At 35.8% G+C, this 18,507-nt stretch overlaps 1 pseudogene; it reads left to right on the forward strand.

The window, feature by feature from the left end:
* LOC110346915 (olfactory receptor 7E24-like) overlaps positions 1-18,167 on the forward strand; it is a 29,302-nt pseudogene extending 11,135 nt beyond the window's left edge.
* The last annotated feature ends 340 nt before the right edge of the window (positions 18,168-18,507 follow it).

Here is an 18,507-nt window from a genome sequence, read left to right on the forward strand (position 1 = left end):
TTCCCCTTCCCCTCTGTCTTTCACTGCCCCTTTGGAACTTTTCTTCCTATTTCAAATTATCAATTATTTGTTGTAATACTTTTAATTCTTATTTATACTTTCAGTTTCTCACACTAGAGAAACTATTTGGTATTTACTCATGTGTGTCCTATTTATTTACTTAAGAGTATGTCCTCAATATGGATCCATTTAGCTATAAATGTTAGTTTCTCATTCTTTATGTCTGAGTAGTAATCCATTTTATTTAAAAACCACATCTTCTTTACCCATTTTCCAGTTGATGGGAACTTGAGCTGTTTCCAAGCTTTAGCTATTACAAACTGTGCCACTGTAAACATGGGTGCACATATATCACTGTGGTATGATTCTTTTAATTCTTTTGGGAAGGTAGCCATCAGGGGAATAGCTGGGTCAAATGGGGCCTCTACCCCACTGAAGTATGTCCATATTGATTTCCACAGTGGTTGCACCAGTCTGCACTCTCACTAACAATTGAGAAGGGTTCCTTTCTCTCCACACCCACACTAGCATTTCTTATTGGTTGATCTCTTGATAGCAGCCATTCTTTCTGGGGTGAGGTGGAATCTCAGTTTTCCTTTTATCTGCAGGTCTCGAATGACCAGTGATTTTGAACATTTTTAAATATGTTTATTTGCTATTTCTACTTCCTTGTGTGAGAAATGTCTGTTCATTTCAGGTGCCCATTTTTGAATTGGGTCTTTGAATTTGGAGGGTCTGATTTTTTTCAGTTCTTTATATATTCTAGAGAGTGGTCTCTTGTCAGAGGTATAGCTACTAAAATATTTTCCCACATTGTAGGTTTTCTCTTAGCTCTGTTGATGGTTTCTCTTGCCGTGCAGAAGCTTTTCAATAAGTTGAGATCCTGGTTGTTGATTCTTTGTACTAGTTCCCATGCTATTGAGGTTTTGTTCATAAAGCCATTTCCTATGCCAATGACTTGAAGAATTCTACCTAACTTATCTTCCACCAAGTTTAGTGTTTCTGTTTGAATATTTAGATCTTTAATCCACATCAATCTAGATTTAAGGCATGGTGATAGACATGGGTCTAGTTTTAATCTTCAGCAGGTTGAAATCCAGTTCTTCCAACACCATTAAATTAAATAGCCTATCTTTCCTTCAATGAGGGCAGTTGGCTCCTTTGTCAAAGATGAGGTGAGTGAGTATGCCTGGAGATGTTTCTGCATCTTCTAATCTATTCCACTGTTCTGCGGGTCTGTTCTTTTGACAGTACCATGCTGTTTTTATCACAATAGCTTTGTACTATAGTTTCAAATTGGGGATTGTAATACCCCCTGCCATGTCTCTGTTGCCTAGACTTGCTTTTGTTTTTCTAGGTCTCTTCTGGTTCCAAGTGAATTTTTGAATTGTTTTCTCTAGTTTTGTGAAATATATTGTTGAAATTTCAACTGGGATGGCATTAAATCTATACAGCAGTTTTGGAAGTATGGCTATTTTCACTATATTTATGTCTTTCCATCTTCATATATCCTCTTGGATCTCTTTTAGTTTTTTCAGAGTGCAGTAATTTTCTTTATAGAGATCTTTTGTTTCCTTTGTTAGATTGATTCCTAGATATTTCATTTTTTTGGATTCTATTGTTAAAGGAATTATTTCTGTTGTTTCTCTCTCAGTGAGTCTGTTATTTGTGTACAAGAAGGCTATTGTTTTTAAAGTGTTGACCTTTTATCCAGCTACTCTACTGAATCTGTTAATTAAGTGTCGAAGTCTTTTGGCGGAGTTTTTTGGGTCTTCTATGTAAAGTATCATATCATCAGCAAATAATGACAGTTTCACTTCTTCCTTTCCTATCTTTATTCATTTTATATCTTTCTCTTGTCTATTTGCTGTGGCTAATGTTTCCAAATCTATATTGACCAGGAGTGGTGATAGTGGGCATCCTTGTCTTGTTCCTGATTTTACTGTGTAAGTTTTCAGTTTTTGACCATTTAGTATGATGTGGTTGGCTGTTGGTTTTCATAGATAGCCTTAATCAGGTTGAGATAAAGACCTTATATTCCAATTTTCTGTAGGGTTTTTTTTCCCTTGGATCTGTTAATATAGTGTATTACATTATCAATTTACTTATGTTGAACCATCCCTGTATCCCTGGGACAAATCCGACTCGGTCAGGATGTATCATCTTCATGATGACCCTCTGTATTCTGTTTGCCAGTAACTGGTTGAGGATTTTTGCATCTATGTTCATTACGGAGATCGGCCGGCAGTTCTCTTTTTTGACTGGGTCTTTCCCTGGTTTGGGAATCAAAGTAACACTTGCTTCCAGAAATGAATTTGGAAGTACTGCTTCCCATTCAATTTCATTGATGAGTTTAAAGAATAATGGTGATAGTTCTTCTGTAAATGTCTTGTAGAATTCAGCAGTGAAGCCATCAGGACCTGGGCTTTCTTGTTGGTAAATTTTTAATTACATTTCCAATTTCAGTCATTTTAATTGGGTGTTTAGAATTTCTATATCTTCACTTAACTTTGGCAATTTTTATGTGTCTAGGAATCTGTGCATTTCTTTTCTGTTTTCCATTTTATTAGAGTACAGGTCCTCAAAGTAGGTGTTGATGATCCTCTGTATTTCTGCTGGATCTGTTGTGACTTCACCTTTTTCAATCTTAATTGCATGGATTTGAAATTTTTCTTTCCTTTTTTTGATAAGGTTGGCTAAAGGTATATCAACTTTATTCTTCCAAACACCAACTCTTTGATTCATTAATTTTTTTGTATCATTCTCTTAGTCTCCATTGCATTGACTTCTGGTCAGATCATTTTAATTTCCTCTCTTGTGCAAGCTTTAGGTTTAGCATACTCTTCTGTTTCTCAGAACTTGAGGTTCAGCATTAGATTGCTTATTTGAGCTCTCTTTGTTTTCCTAATATGGGCTTTTACTGCTATGAATTTGCCTCGTGTAACTGCTTTCATTGTGTCTCATAAATTCCTGTCTGTTGTACTGTCATTATAATTTACTTGTAGAAACTGTCTATTTTTTTTTAATTTCTTCTTTGACCCAGTGGTTGTTCAGGAGGATGTTACTCAATTTCCATGGTTTGTGGGGGTTTTTCAGTTTCTTTATGTTTCTTTCAGTTTCTTTTTCTTCAAAAAATCTCCAATTTTGTGGCACTATGGTCATAGTATACAGGGGTAACTTCAATTCTTTAACATTTACTTAAACATGTCCTGTGAGCTAGCATATGGTCTATTTAGGAGAGTTACCCGTGTGCAGCTGAAAAGAATGTGTATGCTGATTTGTGGGTTGGAATACTCTATAAACATCTATTGATTGCACTTGCTCAATGGCTTAGTTCAGTTCTAGAATTTCATTGTTGAATATTTTTCAAGGTGATCTGCCTATTTCTGATAGTGGGTATTAAGGTCCTGCAGTACAGTTGTATCAGTGCTTTTTTGGTTTTCCATGCCCATTAATATTTCTTTTGTATAGTTGGGGGCATTTGTATTTGGTGCACATATATTTATCTTTTTTTCTCCTGGTGCACATATATTTATGACTGTCATTTCTTTCTCTTGGATTGTTCCCTTCACAAGGATGTAGTGACAATCTTTATCTCTCTTAATTAGTTTTTGTTTGAAATCTACTTTGTCTGCAAATAAGATTGCTACCCCTCCTTTTTTCTGGGTTCCTGTCACTGAATTGTTCCTGTCATTGAACAATTGGAGAATTGTTTTCCAACCATTTACATTCAGTCTGTGAATTCCTTTTTGAATTAGGTGTGATTCTTGCATACAGCATATTGTTGGATTTTCGCCTCTTAATCCATTCTGCCAGTCTGTTTCTTTTGATTTGTGGATTGAGGCCATTAACATGGATGATTATAATTGGTAGATATTGACTCATCCTTGTCATGATGCTTTACTGTTATTGGCTCTTTTATTTTCTCCCTAATTCCCTTTAGTTTCTAGTCTTGATTGGTGGCTTCCCTCTCTTGGGCCTCATGGAGTTGCCACTTTCATTGTATTTTTCTAGGATATTGTTTAGTTTTGTCTGGAGTGCTGGTTTAGTGTTCATGAAATTTCTCAGATCTTCTTTGTTGTGGAAGTATCTAATTTCCCCACCAATTTTGAAAGATAATTCTGCAGGATACAACAGTCTAGGTTGGAAGTTATTTTCTTTTAGGGATTTAAAAACTTCACTCCAGGCTCTCCTTGACTTGTGGGTTTGTGTTAAGAAGTCTTCTGTGATTCTGATGGGATTTCCTTGTAGGTGATTTGTTTCTTTTCTCTATCTCCTTGTAGGATTTTGTTCCTCTTTTGGGTTTCTGGTACCTCTACTAGTATATGCCTAGGTGTAGATTTTTTTTTGATTGTGGCTAGTTGGAGTTCTCTATGCCTCAATCATCCATATGTCCAATTCTCTACCTCTGTCTGGGAAGTTTTCTACTATTACTTCTGTGAGCTGTTTTTTTATGTCAATTATATATTCTCCTGTTTTTTCCTGGACTCATATCAGTCTTATGTTATTCTTCTTTGCATCATCTAGCATCTGCTGGATTGATCTCTTGTGATCCCTTACTATTTTTAAGAAATCTCTGTTTTCATGGTCACTAACTGCAATCCTGTCTTCTATATTTGATACACTATTTTTCCATTCCCTTAATCTACTGTGAATGGTTTCAATGGAGTTTTTAATCTCCTGAATATCTGTTTCAATCTGTTTTATGGATTCCATTTCTTTCTCATGTTGAGTGATCATGGTTTCCTTTCTTTTTTATGCTGGGCACTCATGGCTTCCAGCATGGTTCTGAGCTCATCTATTTTTTTTTTTTATCTGTTTCTGTTCTAGAGCCTCTAATCAGGTTTTTCACTCTGCTGACCATCTCTGTAGTTATCTGGGAAATTATCTCTGATTTGAATTTTTATAGAGCCCCATTCTTCTGTTTTGTTATTTCCTGTGCTATCAGTTCAGTGTGTCCAGGTGGTTGCTTATCATATCTTTCTACCTTGTTTCCCCTAGGATTTGCCTTTTGTGGGGTGGAAGCCTGAGATTGTGTCTTGCTTAAATGTCTTCTAATTTTTGCCTTTGGTACTGTCTTTGGTTTAATTCCTGGGTTAATACTTCAAAATTGCTTACTCTAAGTATCTTTGTTGCTTGTGTTTAGAACACTTGTGGAATGATTGCTTTTCAGAGGTGTCTTCCAGATATAGCTGGTCTTCAGGTTTTGGGTCTCTAATGACCCCGTGGTAATCTAATTTTCATTCTACCAGAAAGGCAACCACAACATCTTAGCTCAAATGATACAATCAGCAACACCATAGCACCAAGCACAGTTTAGAAAATGACAATTCGTTGTAGTTATTAATCTATCACCTTTAACTATGTAAATTAAATGAAAATCGAGGACCAAACCAATATATGTTTGTAGTGAATAAACTCTTCCATATGGCAACTTTACCCTTTGGGATGAGGAGTTAGAAGGAGTTGAGCAGGGACAGATAGGTAGAAGGATCAGGAAATGTTAGCAGTGAGGCCAGAAATCACAGGAAGAACATGCAAACTCTTATGAAACTGTTGAAGGTGAAAGGAAAAGGCAGAAGGAAAGAACAAAGATGTGAAGAGAACCACCTAACAGCAATAGGGAGGCTAGATACTGTATTTACTTTCCTTTAAAAGTAATGATAATTGCTGGGGATTTAGCTCAGTGGTTTCACAACCTGCTGCGCAAGCACAAGGATCCAAGTTTGATCTCCGGCACACACACACACAAAATTAATGATAATTGAGAGGAGGAAAAATAGAAGAAAAAAAAATAAAGGAGAAATTAGAATTTGAACAAAAAGTGAGATGGAGAACAATGTTGGCCAGTGAGACAATGATTGAGAGAGACAGAGAGAGAAAAGAAAAAAGAAAAAAAAGAAGAGAAAAATAAAAACTTGAAAAGAGTATAAAAAATAAAAAATTAAGAATTAAAAATGAGAGAAATATTTTTTTGCAAATAACAAAAAATAAAAATGAATGTGTGTGTCTTCAGGGTGTGTGTCTGCTGTCACAATAGACAACTTGGGCAGCCATGTGCAGATATAAGTCAATGAGAGAGCAAATGAGGGAGAGAGAGAGAGAGAGAGAGAGAGAGAGAGAGAGAGAGAGAGAGGGAGAGAGGGAGGAAGAGAGGGAGAGGAGAAAGAAAAAAAGAAGAGAAAAATAAAAATTTGAAAAGAGCAAAAAAAATAAAAATTAAGAATTAAAAATAGGAGAGAAAATAGGTTTTTGCAAATAACAAAAAATAAAAATGAAGGGCCTCCTTTGGGATGTGTCTCTGCTGTCACAATGGATAAGGTGGGCAGCAGTGTGCAGATATAAGGCAATGAGTCTCAGCAAGCCATCAGCAGACCTGTGAGATTCAGGCTGATTCTGGCTGCTCATCCCAAGTTCAACTCCCTGTCCTCCTCCAGGTTTGAATTCTGCAAGATTTTACTGCAGGTTCCAGTTGCCCTTCCCCTGAAGATAGTGCAGGTTCCAATGGGAGTTGGTGATCCCTCCAACTTAACAAGTACAGTGGTCTGGTGTGCCTTTATTGCAGAGATTCTCTTCACTTTTCCCCTGGGCTTCTGTTTTCATCGAGGAGCCTGGGAGAGGCCCTCTTTCTGTTGTTCACTTCTGCTCTATGTTGTGGAGCTCAGAACAATGGCCTTTATGACCCCCTGTGCCTCAGTAGGGTGGAACCAGATAGCAGCAGAACCAGGAGGCCAGAGGCACATGTGGTGGGTGGGCATCAGGCTCTGCAGGCTCACCAAGGCTAAGTTGGTAACATTGTGTGGAGCATGGACACAGAGGAATGTCTCTGAGCTGCAATGGGGTACTCACCTTGCACCTTCTGGTCACGGTGGGTGGAGCCCAGGATGCAACTGGGGCTTCGTGCTGCCTGGGTCCTCACCTTGTGCTGGCTGATCGTGTCATGCAGAGTGCTGGGACAGAGTGGGGGCTCAGAGCCATGCTGGCATTCTCACCCTGCACCTTCTGCTTGTGGTGGGCTAATTTCCTTTAATTAGAATGATTTATTTTCTTAAAGGGGGGAAGTATTCTGTTGTCTTATTTTCTTCTGCAAAGAGTAAGCTGTATTTTATATGGATGTGGGCTTCTTATCTCTAATGGATTTCTTCATTAGACCTTGTTGAGTGCAAACCAGCTAGGTACTGAAGGAAGAAAATAATACAGAACAAACAAGAAGACATTGTTTTTCACAATTGAGAAGTATTGCCGAAAATATATAGACCTCAAGTATAAATATTTCACTTGTGTGAAAAATATATACAGAAAGCTGTGTGTGGTGGGCTGCACTTGTAATCCCAGCACTCTAGAGGTTGAGACAGAATCACTTGAGCTGACTAATCCCACAGACAACTCTTGCAAAATACCAAAACTCCATTGAAAAAATCCAAAATAAAAATATTTGAGCCCAATGTTACCATCCAGCTGTTGGGATCTTCTCTCAAAAGATAAGATTTACAAAGTAGAGATTCAATAAGTGACTGAGCAAAAGGATTTTTTTGTGGAGCAAAAGGAGAAAGTGTCATTTATTGTAACGTGACAGCAAAAATCCCCCAGGTAAATTGATCTGGGTGGGGATTTGAAAGGGTTGCCAAAGGGACTCCCACTTTAGAGCTTTTATACTGAAAAAAAGACTACATTGCTAAAATAATCAGTATAAACACAATAAAGACATTCTTTATAGTTATATGAAAATCTCCTTTCTGGACAAAAAGAATCCTTCCACACAATCCAATGAGGACTTTGTTGAGCTTGTAAGTATCCTTGCCTTAGTCACGGACATGTCCTTCACTGAATCTTTCTCACTCCCTCTTTGGCATGGCTTTTAGCAATACTCTCTGTTTCAGGTCTCTCTGCTTTTTTTCCCTCCCCTCATGGGCTAGTGTTACACTAAGAAATCTTCTCAGCCTTCCACAGGGCCTATCCCTCAATAGAGAGTCTTGTTAGGTTAGGAAATGCTACCCAAACCCTACAAAATAGAACCTAAGCTAAACCATGCCTGCAAAGGTCTTGTGGTTCATTCTCCCCAGATCTGTCTTTATCTCCCTGTTTCATAAAGAGTGCTGAAGACAACTACTTATTTCTTTTTCCAATCTCTTTTCTTTCTCAAAAGCAATATAGAAGCACAACATCTAATACAGTTCTTGGAGTTCCATCACCTCAGACTTTCCAACACCCAGACCTGCAGTCCATCCTCTCTGCATGCTTCCTGTCCATGTGCTGGTATTGGTGCTTGGGAATTTACTCATCATCCTGGCCATCAACCCTGACTCCCACCTCCACACCCCCATGTACTTCCTCCTCTCCAACTTATGCTTCTATGACATATGTTCAGTGTCACCACAGTCACAAAGATAATTACGGGAATCCAAACTCACAGCACAGGAATCTCCTAGTTGGAATGCCTCACTCAGATAATCCGGCTTGGATTATGGACAGAATGCTTCTGACACTGTGGCCTATGACTGGTTTGTGGCCACTTGGCACCCTCTGAACTACCCATTCATTATGAATGCCAGCCTCTGTGGCTTCTTAGTTTTGTTTAGCTTTTTAGAATCCCTGCTATACCACTTGATTGTTTTATAGTTTTCAAACTTCAAGGATGTGAATATTTCCTATTTCTTCTGTGATCATTCTCAAGATCTTGGTCTTTCCTGTTCTGTTACCTTGACAATAAAACAGTAGCATAGTTTACTGGTGCAGTATATGGGTTTTTTTTTCTTTGGAAGGATCTTTTTCTTTTACTACAAAATTGTTTTCTCTATTCTGATAATCCAATCATCAAATGGCAAGTACAGTGTAACCTTGACTTTAAGAACTAGACCAATCCCCAAGGACTGGATGTAACACAATACAGTAGAGATTTGTATATTTACATGGGTACATGGTATAGATAACAAGAGGCAGATGAATCGTCCATTAACCTAATTAACCAAAGTTGTTCATATCTTGAGGGGCCACTGTATAAACCTTCTCCACGTGTTGGTCTCACCTGAAAGCTGTTGGCCTATTTTACAGAACAGGCTTGGGTGTTTCAAATTGTCCTAGAAACATTTTGGAAGACTCAGTGATATACACCATAGTCACTTCTATGCTGAATTCCTCATGTACAGTTTCAGGGACAAGGACATTAAAAACACCCAGTGGGGGCTCTGCAGTCTAATCTCACGACCTGTGGAGTGCATTTGATATGTACTTTGGAAAAAGCAGTAAAATTCACCAAGCAGAGTTATAAATCCTCATTTCTGGTCACATTTTTTCTATTGTAATGGCTTTAACTTTTCATGATATATCATAGTAGTTACCAGCATTTGGAGGAAGGATGAATGCAGAGTTTTAAAAATGAATATTCAGTTTCAGTTTGGAAATATGAAGTTTTGGAGATAATTGATGGTGATAGCTTCACAACAATGTGAATGTAATTAATGCCATTTAGCTACAAGGTTAAAATGGAAAACTTTCATTATGTTTATTTTACCAAAATAAAAAAATAGAAATAAAAAAGCAGGTATATCTCTGAAAAAATAAAGGAATATAACCAGAGTGTAGCAGGTATAAATATTCTCCAAAGTGAGTCAAGAGAGAGCCCAAAATCCTTTTATGGAAATTAATTTTCAGTTCACCTTCCATTAATATCAGGAAGTCCTTAGAGATTATGATCACTTGGTTGAAGTTGGACAATTACAAGCTGTGTTCTTTGAGCCTTCAAAATTATATCCTGGTAAGTAATCTATCCGTGGCCCATTCCTTCAGCAAACTGTCCTACTAGCCCTTCGGTTTGATGATTCCAGTCCAGGTGACACTGTGCCTGTGACTACTGTTCCTTTGGTTCTTTGGATCAGGAACATGCCACCTGAGACTGCATTTCTATCAATCCTGAGAACAGATCCTTATCCTTCAATGGGCACCATATAGGATCTTCATTTTTTTATTATGTCACTGCCAAGAATAACCCAAACCAGTAAGTGCTGAGGAAGATGGGTGGAGGAAAGACTGTGAGCAGCATTGTTTCCTCATTTTAGGGGCAATCATGTGATTGGGTAGCCAAGTGAAAGAATACACATGTTCAAAATTTTAACTGTGAGGACTGATATTTATCTATGTGTTTATGATGAAGGCCCTAAAATTCTCATAGATTTGCTTTCTTCCCACATTTATTCTATTCCCCATAGACATCACAACCATATTAGCTGATAATGGATCTTTAAAGTGTTTGCAAAGCAATTCAAAAGGATTATGAATGTGGTGATGAGGAGGCTTAGGATGAAGACAGTCTCTTTAACATCAAAATGAATTATTAAGCCATTCCTGGGTGTCAGGTGCCAGGCTCTGTGTTCTATGTAGATTCCTTGAATTCATCCACATAGCCTTCCCTATGCTAGAAGTGCTAAATTATTTTACTTTATAGAAAAGAACATAACATTTTGATGTAATTTGTCATAGGAGTTTTGACAACACTGAATGGAGCTGTCTGATTAGAGCCACAAGGTACCTAGGCATGAGAATGCTGGCAGATTGTATTTGGAGAGAAATACCTACCTCTCATTTCTGATTTCTCAAAACCTACAATGGGTTGACACAAGAAAGCATCAAAAGTAAAACCATCACTGAGCATGGTGACAGGTGCATGAAATCCCATTTACTTGGGAGGCTGTGGCAGGAGGATCAAAAGTTCAAAGTAGGGCTGGGGATTTAGCTCAGTGGTTCTGCTGCCTGCCTCGCAACTACAAGGTCCCATGTTCTATCCCTGTTCCCTCCCCCAAAATAAAAAAGTTCAAAGTCAGCTGGGGTGACAGAGCTAAATCCTGTCTCAAAAAATAAATCGACAATGATATAGCTCAATATATTCTGGATTTAATGCTAACCACTGGAAAAACATATTATTCACTGAATAGTTTCTCCCTTTGTTGACAAATCCTGGCCATAATCAATGAGGCTTGAACACACTTGGTGCTTTCTTGTATTCATTTTCATCCTATTAATGAAATTCCATTATCAATATTTTCATGGGCACAGAAAAGCAGAAGAGATTCAAAGAGAATATAGAGGAAAATTTTATTGATCGGGCTGTGACCTCTTTTAAACTTTCACATCTTTCTGAGGCTCCAGTGCCATTTGGTAATTTTATTTCTAGGTAGAATTAAAAAAATAAAAACCATAATCACAAAATATGTATTGGGTTCCAAGTTTTGCTTACTGCTATACATTTTTTGGCAGTGGATATTATACTATTTCCATTGAGTATACTGAGCAGAGCTGAGGAGAAATTTACATACTTTCTATGCAATGTAGCAGGTCAATATTCAGGACTGAAATCTTTCTTTAATTCTTCCTTCCTATCATCCTTCCTTCCTTCCTTCCTTCCTTCCTTATTTCCTTCATTCTTCCTCATCTTTCTTTCCCCACTTTCTTTCATTTTTTTTTTCTTTTCTGTACTGGCAATTTATCCCAGGGCCACATTGCCAGCCCATATCCTACTTGTTTATTTTGAGACAGAGCCTTGCAAAGTTATACAGGTTGGGCTTAAACTTGTTGTCCTCCTGCCTCTGCCTCCCAGAATTCTGTAATTGCAGCTGAAATATTCAGTTTTTTACACCCGTCCCAGGGTGTTAAATCCTTTATTGGAATTCAGTGAAAGTAGTATTCCAATGCAATATAAAATTTCTTGATTAGTTATCTTGGAAAACTTATTACTAGATAGACATCAGATATATTTTGATGGTACATATTAAGAAAAAGCTGATAAACATGATAGGTACTGACATTTATTTGGACAATAAATATAGATGATTCATATTAATACTGACAATCCAGCAATTGCGGGAAGTGAAACAACTATTCTCCAACATCATATTATATAGCAATTTTATTTCTGTGAAATGGAGAAAGGTGTAAGACTTTTAAAAGTGTTGTTATAATAATGAATTTACAAATTAAATCAGGTCCTTCACTCAGATAAAGCTGAGCATCAATTAAAGCATTAGAATTGGATTGTGTACTACAGAAGCTTAAAAGCACAAGTCAATATAAAGTGCTACATTCCAAGGACAATAGATGTGTTGTGCACTACTTAGATAAGCTTTAGGTACTTTTGCAAGTAAGTTCTTGTCTACAGTTGTTAATGATGTTCCCTAAAACACAGAAACTTAGAGATAATTATATATAAAAATTAATCTACCTAAAATCACCTTAAGGAACATTGTATTATATTCTACAACCAGCAAAAATTTTTAATCTTAGAAGCTTCACAAAGTGACTATAAAGCAAATGAAACATTTCTCTTCCCTGACAACTTTGTTTTCTACCTGTAATTAATATCATCCAATTTTATATAAATCTTACAATAACAGGTATTAGTTGAGGCAATCATTTGATCAACTGCCATGATCAATGCTATGCAGAAAAGCACCTGATACTCTTGAAGATCTGTATTTTAAGTTGGTTGAGGATAAGATAATTAAAAGATTTTTGTAATATGCTTTCTATATCATTTTAAATTCTATAAAACCTGTGGTAATGTCCTCTAAATTTTGATATTGTAATTTTAAAAATGCTTAATTGATATTGTGTAATAAGAAGAAAAGGTCTAAAGGAGTAGGGAAGTGGGTGGGGTAGGGGAAATAAAAGAATGGAAAAGAAAAAATAGGAGAAAAGAAAAAAATGGAAACAAAGTCTTTACCAATAGGGAAAGGGGGAGGGGGTGAAGGGAAGGCAGGGGAAGGGAAAAAAAATAAGAACCAAGATACATCATGTAAAGGTTCAAGTTCCCAATGATGAATGTAACTGTATTTTATACCTAAAATGTACCAATAAACTTAATGGAAAAAAAGAAAAAAAAATCCATAAATGTACAATCAATGCTATCATGGAAACATTGATAAGAAAATCTACCCACCAAGTTCCTGATAGCAATGATCTTGAAGTACAAGTGTCTGGGACAATGGAATCAAGCAGAGATTCCAAGAACTGAAATTTCATAGACATTTGTTATAAAGCCAATATTACTAAATGTTTATAGTTTTTGAATTTATAGTTATATTGACGATAAAAACTGGTAATTTTATTGCACCGTTTCTAAATGCTAGAATATAATTTAAGGCAGTTGTTCTCAGCACTGGTTGAAGAAAATACCACAAAGAACTTCATGTGCACACATTCTGATAGTATAGGTTTTGGTACAATGTCAAAGTTTCTGAATAGTTTAAAGATTACACAGTAAATATAATGATATGTGAGATTGAGAACCAATATTTCCGCAGTTTTATACTTTAAAAAATTTTAAAACAAGCCTAAAAGTCAGGTAATTGGTATATATCTATTTTCCATGTGATGTGCTCTTCTTCTATGCCCTCAATAGTTCCTGTATTTCTCTCCTTTGTCTTTTATCACAATTCAATAATATTGAAATCTGAACAAATAATGAAGCCAAGTTGCCTTCAGGGGACAGAAGTAAAATAACTGCAATTCATATATTCAGAAGATTGATGTGAAAAATCTGTGAAGGTTTTATTAAAAAGTTGGGAGTCACATCTGGACTGTGAAGACTTTCTTTGTGCTAAAGTCCTCAAATGTATAGGAGATGCATTATATTCAAAAAAGTGGTATCATTAGGCCAATATAGAAACTGTACTTTAAAAAAAGAAATAAAACAAGAAAAAGACCAAAGACTCACTTCCCCCACAAGATATTTATGACACTGAAGCAAAGAAAAGTGTATATAATAAAGGAAAAATTTAAAATGTTAACATTTCATTATTTGAAATATTCTGTGGCTGAATGAATAAAGAAAATATGGTAGTTATATATAATGCAGTACTACTCAGCCATAATGAGAAATTTCAGTCATTTGTAAGAAAATGGATGGATTTTAAGACAATAATTCTATGAATAATCGAAAATGTAAAATAGGAAGAAAAGGTCCAAAGGGGTAGGGGTAGTGGGAGGGGCAGGGGAAAGGAAAGAAAGGAAAGAAAAATGATGAGAAATGGAAAAATGGAAATAAAGTCTTTGTAAATAGGGAAGGGTGGAGGGCATGAAGGGAGGGCTAGGAATGGGGAAAAAATAAGAACCAAGATGCATTATGTAAAGGTACAATTCCCAATGAGAAATGTAATTGTGTTTTATACCTACAATGTACCAATAAAAGAATTTAATAAAAAAAGATGATAATTCTAAATGAAACAAATCAGTCACAGAAGGTTAAATATCTCATAGTTTCTCTAACATGAGAGACCCACATATGAATAATTTAAACAGCATAGTAATAGAGTCATATTAAGAAAAAGGGAGGTGGACTCTACATATGGGAAGAGCGGAGGAAATGGGGAGATGGAAGGCCTGGGGGAAGTGGGAGTAAAAGTGATCAAGATGTATTATGCATATCTGTTAATTCTCCAAACAAAATGTAATTGCTACATGTCACAAACATAAACTAATAAGAAATTTTAAAAGGCTTATCAAAAATATAAAGTGCAATTTACACCAATGCCAGTTTTTGGAAAGTGATGTCATGGGTATATATATTATATATATGGTTTGTAACTATATAGTTACAAACCATATTTCTCAAAGTTTGACATCTAACAAACCTGAAGATAGAAGCAAGATATGGAATAATTTTAAAAAGATAGACAATATTAAGTGAGTACTTACATCTGTGAAGAAAGGAAATTAGAAAACCTAGTAATCATGAAACACTGGAAGAAAAGTGGCACATAAGGGTATGTTCAAATCATGAACTAGAAATTTAATTTAGCCATCACATTATGCAATTCCATCTCTCTCTCTCTCTCTCTCTCTCTCTCTCTATATATATATATATATGACTTTTCTTCCATTGTTAGAAGGTTATATGGCTTATTAGACTGATCATTAATTTTTTAACCAAAATAATTTTTATTTCTCAAAAGGTTAAAAATATTTCCTTCTCTATTTTTTCCCCTTAAAGAGTATGGCTTATGTTTCTGTAATAATGAATTTGATATGTCTAATGCTTTGGTCTTCTGACTTTGTTTAGTGTCTCTAAAGTAGGTATACATGTAAGGATGTGAGTAGTACTATAACCAATATTGGAAGAGATCCAAGAGTTGGGTTTGCCAAGAATGTGAAATAATATTGAAAGTATATGCATTATTAATGCTTTAATTAAGAATATATGCAGTAATAAAGGCAGTGTTGCTGTAAGGAAAGACATATATATCACTGGGATAAAACAGAGAATCTAGAAATAGAACCATACATATATGGTCCACTAAGTTTTTCTGAAAGATTATTTAACATTAACATTTTATAGAACATAAACTCAATTGAAGAGCAGAGGAAAAGATAATGTTTTCAGGAAATGGCACTAGAACACCCGGTATCTGTATATAAAAAATTAACCTTAGCCCTTTATTTCCATATATAGAAATAACTTGTAAGGATCTATGAACCTAAATATGAAAGAATAAAACTATAAAACTTTAAGAAGAAATTATAAGGGAAAATGTTTATGAATTTAGGGTAGGCAAGAATTTCCTAGGATATAAAAAACATGATGTATAAGAGAAAAAATTGATAAATGAGATTCCATCAAAATTTGAACTTTAAATGACATCATTAAGAAAATGAAAAGTAGTCCTTAAATAGGCCATATTTGTAATGCATATAACCTATAACCAGAATATATAAAGAACTCTTACAACTCAATTATAGACAAACCAATTAAAAAAATAGACACAAGAAGATGATAAATAGCCAGTACAGCACAAGGAAAGCTGTGCAACACTAGCATTAGAAAAATGCTAATCAGTACAGTAACAAGACTGAATTATATACTCGTTAGGGAGATGAAGTTAGAAGTTTTTAAAGAGCAAATTTCAGCTTAGGTATGAACCAGTTAGAACTTTCTAATATGGTTAATGTGGATGTAAAATGATAAAACCATTTTGGAAAACACTATAGACATTTCTTGTATCACTGATAAGAACCAAGAGTCCTGTTCTTAAGTTTTCACTTGAGAGGAATGAAAACACATGTTCACAATAGATTTGTACATACAAGTTGAGTATCCCTTATCTGAAATTCTTAGGACCAGAATGTTTCAAATTCTCATTTGAAATCCACTTGATCTGTAAAGAGGATAGCTAATCATGCTATTTTTTTTCAGGTTCCTGTCACATGGTGTATTGATTATTGTAGCTTTAGAGGAAGTCTTAAATTTAGGTACTAAATGTCTTCCAACACTATTTTTTTCTTTTTACTCTTCTAGGTATTTTGTACTCCTACATAACTTTTTTTTTTTTTTTTGGTACCAGGGATCGAAATTGTGTCCTTGTGCTTGTGCAGCAGGCAGCAAGACCACTGAACTAAATTTACAGCAAGTATACACAGACCCGAATTTTTATATATACCTTGTGTTTTCTAATCCTGCTAAATTCAAATAAAAGTTCTAGGGGCCCCTGGAGATCTCTTAGTATTTTCTCTGTAGATGATCATTTAATCTACATGTAAAGATTTTAATTCTACCTTGCCAATCCTATCCTAATTGTGTCATTTTATTGCCAGACTGTTTTGGTTTGGGCCTATGTTTCAAAGTTTATTGGACAGATGAAGAGTGGGCATATTGGCCCTTGTTCCCCACCTTAGGGAGAAAGCATTGTATCTTTTCCATTCATATAAGGCATTTTTGCTGGAAGTATGGAGTACATGTCTTTGATATGTTGAGAAGGTTCTGTTCTACTTCTAGTCTCCTGATAGCTTTTGCCATGGACAACTGTAGAAATTAGTCCAATACATTTTCTCCAACTACTGACAAGATCACATGGCTTTTTCCTTTCCTCTGGTAAAATGATGACTTTTCTGGGTGGATCATCCAATGCTGAACCAACACTGCCATCCCTATAATAAAACCACTTTCTACATACTGCCAGATCTGACTTCTAATAGTTGGTTTTGTTAAACAAATTTCTATCTATATTCATACATTTTTCTTCTATTATCTTTATCCAGTTTTAGCATTAGCATAATGTTGATTTCCTAAAAAGAGGGGAGAAGTGTTCCTCCTTTTTTCTGCTTTAAATGTTTGATATAATTTATCAGTTAAAATGTATATGAGTCTGCTGTTGTCATATAGGTAGGTTTTCAAGCTAGGAATATACTTTCTTTAATAGGTACTATTCAAATTTTACATTTCCTCCAGAGTTAGTTACATTAATTTTTCTTCCAAGGTACTTCTTAGAAGTTGTTAAATTTATTTCAAAACAGATTTTTGTAATATGCTTTCTATATCCTTTGAAATTCTGTAAAATCTGTGGTAATGTCTTCTGGATCTTGATATTGTAATTTTAAAAATGTATAACTGATATTGTGTAATAGAAAGAAAAGGTCTAAAGGAGTAGGGGAAGTGGGAGGGGTAGGGGAAAGGAAAGATGGGAAATGAAAAAATATGAGAAAAGGAAAAAAATGGAAATGAAGTCTTTGCAAATAGGGAAGGGTGGAGGGGGTGAAGGGAGGATGGGGAAAGGGAAAAAAATAACCAAGATACTCATGTAATGGTACAAGATCCGAATGATGAATGTAACTGTATTTTATACCTAAAAGATACCAATAAACTTCATGGGAAACAAAGAATATATGCAGAGTGCCTGTTTATGTTTTCTTTTTTTCCAGTATCTTTTCTATTTCGAAGGTGTTCTAGCAATATAGAAGCACAGAATCTCACACAAATCTCAGAATTTCATCTCATTGGTTTCTCAGAGGATCCATTCCTGCAATCTGTTCTCTTTGGACTCTTCCTGTCCATATACCTGGTCACAGTCCTGGGGAACCTGCTCATCAACCTGGCTTTCAGCTCTGACTCTCACTTCCACATCCCCATCTACTTCTTCCTCTCCAACCTGTCCTTGCCTGACATTGGTGTCACATCTACTATGGCTCCAGAGATAATTGTGGACATCCATATTCAGAGCAGAGTCATCTCTTACGAGGGCTGCCTGACACAGATGTCTAATTTTCTCATTTTTGGATACATGTATGACATGCCACTAACTGTGATGGCCTATGACCACTTTGTGGCCATCTGCCACCCCCTGCCTTATTCAGCCATCATGAACCTTCATGTCTACATCTTCCTAGTTTGGTGTCTTTTTGGTTAGCATTTTAGATTCCCAGCTGCACAATTTGGTTGTCTTACAGTTTACCAACTATGAGGATGTGGAAATCTCTAATTTCTTCTGTGATCCTTCTCAAGTCCTTAATCTTTCCTGTTCTGATGCCTTTACAAGTAACATTATCATATATTTTGTTGGTGCCATATTTGGAATTTTACCCATCTATAGGATCCGATTCTCTTACAATGAAATTGTTTCCTCTATTCTGAGTTCTATCATCAGGTGAGAAGTGTAAAGCCTTCTGTACATGTGTGGCTCACTTGTCTGTTGTTTTCTCATTTTATGGAAATGGCTTTGGAATGTACCTTTGGTCAGCTGTGTTACA

The sequence above is a fragment of the Heterocephalus glaber genome, unplaced genomic scaffold, assembly GCF_053883595.1.
Source record: "Heterocephalus glaber isolate CG9 unplaced genomic scaffold, H.glaber_assembly_v1.0 deba00001532, whole genome shotgun sequence".
Classification (NCBI taxonomy): Eukaryota; Metazoa; Chordata; class Mammalia; order Rodentia; family Bathyergidae; genus Heterocephalus; species Heterocephalus glaber.